Raw genomic sequence first — 6,027 nt, forward strand, 5'->3', positions numbered from 1 at the left:
GTATTAGTTAAGAGAAAAAACGTAAACAAAAATAACTACGTCACTAATTTACACGGCCTCTTATGGGAGCTCGCTCGCTTGTAGTTGTAAAGCATTTTGCACCGTACACGGATGTCACGCACACTAAATGTCGTCTTCCTCACCTCGGTATATATTTTCATTGCAGCTGTTCCCAAACACAGACATCCGAAGAGAAAACACAAACAAACCCGATGTAAACACAACACGGTGAACGTCACACGCTCCCGTCCAATGATGGAAAAATGCATGCAACGCGCGAAGCATCGATCAAAACGGAATCGGTGATAATTATGAATGGAGCACCGTCTCGTCGCCAGCGCGAGAGGTGTCACTAACACATTCGCGGCTGTAGCGCTGAAGCAACAGTCGCCACCATTGCCGCTTGTTGTTTCACAAGCGTTTTTGAGGTGTGTTGGTTTGGTTTCGGAGTTTGGGATGATTGCAGCAGCAGGTCTGTTCTCTGTTCCACCGTTGTGTGTCGTTCCCGTGCTCTCGAGGGTCAAGTCGCCAGTTAGTTGTTCGCTACATGTCTACTCGTACGGCGGCGTTTCGAATTCGGCTACGTTACTCGTGTTAATTGTAGTTTTGTGTCAGATTTGTCTGTTGTGCATTAGAGGGAGAGAAAACTTACCTTCGATTATATGTGAAAGGATTCGCCAAAGGCAACCCCTAGCATTCCACGCGAACCGTGAACCCCTTTTCGGCAGAGCCTGGAATGTCAGTGCTTGACGGTAGAAACGGAAACATCCGGTGTGACAGTTTGGAGTTGAGAAGAAGTTTGTTCGTGCGGATCGCGCGAAGTAAGTGAAGTATTGTGAATTTCGTGCGAAATAATCGCGTGATTGGGAAACGATGTGAGAGAACCGTCCAAGTTGGCGGCGGCGGTGGTTGTTGATGGCGCTAATTGACAGTTCCGCTCTGTCGGATCAGTTTCCCCTTTATAGCGAATGCGATCGCGATTTTGTGTGTACGAATTCTCGGGGTGTACGGAGAGACGAGTCGGTGTGACCTATCCACCCCGAAGGGTTTCGTTAATCGTTGGAAGCGTTCTTCGGTATTTACACGGCTGATGGTGTTAGTTCAGGGTTCGCTGATGTGTATTGTTCGAAGCGATCCAGACTGGATTGATTGCGTGAGTGAAAGGTATTTAGTGCGGCGATCGCGATGATCGCTGTCGTGCGGTCAGTGGTTCTTTCATGGGCTACTTTGATCGTGTTGATTATTTTACACAATTGATGAGCACTTGTGGGTGGCAAGTTTTCCAAACTTTTGTTATTGTTGAGTTAAAGTTTGGTTGAATTTCTTAAGAACTAAAGCTTTTGCAATGATTGGAAACTTCTACCATAAAATTGAAGATATAATTACTTTGGGTACATTGCGATGAGTTCTATCATTATATAAAAAGTAACTTTTGAAATTTGAGACAGTTATTTGAACAATTGTATGTAATATTATGGCATTGGCAATGGTTTCAGTTGTTTTAACAATAAAACCAATCCAGAACTAAAAAATTCAAACGTTAAAATGTCAACACAGATAAAGTTATGACATTTTCAAAATCATTGCAAAGCTTTATTGGTGTCATCGAATTATATCAATCAAAACTCCATGCAAAGCAGTCTATAATCGAATCAAACAGGAAAGGGAATAAAAACAAAACTCTCACGAAGACAATCAATCGCGCACACCAACGCTTCTAGGCGACGGCGGCGAGGACACATGCTATCACACTCATACACCTGCAGCTGCAGCGCCGCATTCGATTCCCGACAAAGGGTATGCGGTATTTCGAATGATTTCCTCAAACGAAACACCGCGGAATGCTACGGAATCCAATTATGCGAAATTTTCGTTTTCTGATTTAGTTTCGTTTCGTCAAATGGCGAATTCTTGAAATTTACAGCGTTCTGAAGTGACTTTCAACAGTTCCTATAAATCGAAATTAGTTATCCGAGGTTTGCATTTGATAATTGATTCTATGGCCCTTAAAACATCTAAGAACTTCTTGGGTAACCTTGAAAACCTCTGTGAATCCTTCGAAAATTCTTCAGTGCACTTGGGGACTCCTTAGTAAGTTTTTAAAAGCCCTGACAACATTTAAGAAACCCTTAGGAAAGCTATGAAACCTCATTAAGTCCCCTTTAAGAACCCTCTGAAAACTTCTTGGAAATCTGAAATAGTTTGGAGCTTTTGGACTTTTTATTGCTAATTTTCCATTTTCATGGTGCATTTATCTAGCTACCTCTTGAAATTCCCTTTGAAACTCATTGGAAGCACTTGAAAAGGCTTTGCAACCCCATGGAAACGCTTTGGGAATCCCTGGTTATCCTTTGGCCATTCAAACCCTTGTTTAACGAAGCTACCTAGAAGTACATCGCTGAACTTAATGGTTGGTTACAAAGTAGTCAAGAACCAGACGCATTTATTTGTTCAAGATAGTTTACACCGTTTTTTTCAGATTATTTATCTGAATAAGACACTGAGCGTTATTCTTGTAAAGCTTAGCTTTTATCCAACCCCTTCTTGGATAACAACCTGTTAAGTCGTAGACCCGGAGAAGGCAGATAAAGTCTTTAACGAACAATGGCCTGCTGAGACAATGGTTGACCGTAGAAGACAGACAAAATCCTTAACTGACAACGGCATGTCGAGGCGTTGGTTCGTAGAAGGCAGACAAAATTTGTAACGGTCAACGACCTGTCAAGGCATTGATTCCGAGAAGGCTGACAAAGTTAGTAACGCACAACTGTCTGTCAAGTTAATGATTCGTAAACGGTAGACTAAGTCGTCAATACACGACAGCCTGTCGAGGTGTTGGTTCTGAGAAATCATACAAAATTTGTAACGGACAACGACCTGTCGAGGTGTTTGTCCGGAGAAGACAAACAAAGTCTTTAGAGGACAACGACCTGTCAAGGTCTTGTTTCGAAGACGGCAGCAAAGTTTTTAACGGACAACAGCCTGTCGAGGCGTTGGTTTGGAGAAAGCAGACAAAGTTCAGAATGACCAAGGGCGTATCGGGGCGTTAGTCTTAAGAAGGCAGACAAAGTGTAGAACGATCAAAAACCTGTCAAGAAGTTTGTCCGGAGCTGACAGACAATGTCCTTAACAAACAACGACCTATCAAGTTATTGATCCGGAAAGGGAAACAAAATCCTAAACGGACAACGAACTATCTAGAGGATGGTCCAGAGAGGGCTGACGAAGTTCGTAACGTACAACCATCTGTCAAGGTATTGATTCGGAGACGGTAGACGAAGTCGTCAACTTTTTTGATAATTTATTCGCTTAATTTGCTCCAGAATTCAAACTTCATGTGTATTATCAGCAAATTTCATAATTAATTTGATGCTCAAAAGTTATCTCTTAATGGTTTCGAAAAGTATTGTATTTTGCCATAAAAGAAAAACGAAGAATTTTGGAGACTACATGTTGAAAAAATCGATTTAATCTAAATTTTATTGTGCAATTTTCATCGAATTTTGTACAACTTTGGCGACCTGTAGATAAAATTGTGATGCGCTGAAACATTTCTGGCAACGGCATCAGATACAGCAACCCTAAATCTACACACTGTGAACTAGACTATCGAAATGCATACATTTTGCCTTATGAAAGGTGGAACGGTTATTGCAATACGAACGCAGTATCGTTTAAAACATCATCTGTAATCAAGGTTTAAACGCTGTATCGTTTTAAACATCATCTCACATCAAGGTGTCGATAAGCGTGGTGTACGCACGGGCCTAACGATCGCAAAGTCCTTGGTTCGATTCCAGGTTGCCGTGAAAACATATTTTTGTTTTGAAATTTTGGTTTCACAAGGCAAAACTATGAATTTCAACCCGATTTATAGTGACGAATTTTCATAAGTGGTTCCTATGTACTTCGTCCATTTGCCTGAGTTTACTAGAGACACAATAATTTGATCCTTGACGCAACGGAATGTAATGTTTGTTACGTTCTGTGATTGAACATAAATTACATATCGCATACCCTTATCTCTCCGTACACACCCATACACTCGCAATCAAAAACTGCTGGCTGGCTGGAAGCAAAGGAAATACAGTGTTCAGAGACACCGAAGCACTGCTCTACAGAAGCGACCGGGGGGACCCAAGCAAAGCATAGCAATGAGAGACAAAACAGCAAAACACCGGTTTTTTTGGTCATTTGCGTGGTGGTTGCCGTAGTTGTTGTTATTGTTATTGACCGAGGCAGAAAGAGAATCGCGCTGTTGAACGTTCGTGAAAGAGAGACGACACACGACAAACGAACGACCGTTCAAAGCGGAACACAAGAGAATACAGTGTACGGGCGCTGCCATAGTAAACGCGTCGAGCGACGCGTCCGCGTGTGCGAGCCCGCAAAGCAGAATATCAACAACAGGAAATCCTTTGATCGCATCGCGTTCGCGGACGCAGACGCGTTACTATGGCCTCACCGTACGAAGGTACGAAGCGCGTGGACAGCGCGAAACGAAGAAACCCAGTCGAAGAGTGCGGCGTGCGCGCGTGGTGAAGGGAGTAAAACAAAAAGTTCAACGATGAAATGAAGCCTACTTTGATACTTACCTCTTCGGTTGCTTGCTTGCTTGCTTGGATTGCTACTCTTTCTCGGCGATGTATACGATGGGATGGTGCTGGGATGGTTGTTTGTTGATTTCGCGTTTTTTGTTGTATTTTGTTGAAATTCGTTTCTTTATTTTAGCTTCGAGTGAGAATGTTTGATACAAGCACAAAGCCACAGTACGGTGGTTGGTGGTGATTGGCGATTAATTAAGGTGAAATTCGAGCAGAAGAAGCGAAGAAAGTAGGAAAAGTGGGAAGAAGAAAGTGACATTAACCTTAATGCAGAATGAAAGGTGTACTGTAAATAAATAGTACAAAGCCAATGAATGAATGAAGAGTGGGCGAAGATTTAAAGTGTGAAACGAGAAAAATGTCATTGATGGACGGGAAGAGCTCGGAGAAGAAGTGGTGAAAAGTTTGAGGAAAATACTAACGCAAGCTGAGCAGATAACGGTTATTGGATAAAAGACACCCAAAGTTAATTGAGTTTTATCGACAAAAACTCATTAACGTTGACAAAGGTAAGTTTCGATGTGCTGAAAAAACATGAAATACATATATTCTTACAATTTCAACTTTAGCAATTTATAAACATAATTTAATAGCTAATTAGCAAAATAGGTATATCAATTATATACATTTGCAATTTGAAACTATCGTCAAAATACATATTAACTAATTCAATCGAAGGTACATCGCATTCTAAAATGTCGGGTTTCATATAGAGTTTTGAGCGTAAGATTGAAAGCCTTTTCTTGTGTTTGTTTTCCTTTAAACTGTAAAATCTGTTCACACTTGAATTGCAATAAATTCTTCGAAGGTTGAACATGATTCATAATCGCTCATGTCATGGTCGCCATGTTCACTACAATTAAGAAAATACATACCTAAACTCACAGCTTCTTGTAGTAATCAAAAACTTCTTCGTGTTCCTGACCTAGATCATCATAAAAAACGTTATCAAAACTGGTCAAATTGTCATGTAGTATAACATTGTTTTGTTCGATTTTTGGTCCGTGCCCATGAATGTCGAATTTCTGCCGGATAAACCAATGGAAGATCAAGATGTCTAGAAGTAATTTGCTAGACGAGATGGACTTCAAACTATAAATACAATACAACATTGCGTAAAGTTCGTTTATCAAAATGCTGCATCGAAGATAACTAGAAAAAATTCTGATGGAATCTTGGTTAGTGGCAGGCTTACGGCTATATATCGGTCCAACATCGACGACGGTATTCGTCAGTGCTCAGTCCTGCACCTTCCGAGCAAAACTTAAGGGTTAACCTCCATTGGACCAACCAGGGTTGAAGCTATCTTTAATTGTAAATTAAAGAATATTTATATTTTTTTATCCGGAATTCTCCGGAAGTTTAAAGCAGTTGATCAAATTAGAGCAAAGTGAATGTCCTTATTTGTATTTTAGTGAAACTA

The 6,027-nt window shown here is 40.9% G+C and overlaps 1 long non-coding RNA gene across 1 annotated transcript; it reads left to right on the forward strand.

Annotated features, from left to right (window-relative positions):
- Positions 1-449: 449 nt before the first annotated feature.
- Positions 450-5,010, forward strand: LOC110680211. Its single transcript, XR_002502792.1, has 2 exons — positions 450-821; positions 4,732-5,010. It is a non-coding gene; the product is annotated as an uncharacterized LOC110680211 (long non-coding RNA).
- The last annotated feature ends 1,017 nt before the right edge of the window (positions 5,011-6,027 follow it).

The sequence above is a fragment of the Aedes aegypti genome, unplaced genomic scaffold (genome assembly GCF_002204515.2).
Source record: "Aedes aegypti strain LVP_AGWG unplaced genomic scaffold, AaegL5.0 Primary Assembly AGWG_AaegL5_hic_scaff_1050_PBJ_arrow, whole genome shotgun sequence".
Classification (NCBI taxonomy): Eukaryota; Metazoa; Arthropoda; class Insecta; order Diptera; family Culicidae; genus Aedes; species Aedes aegypti.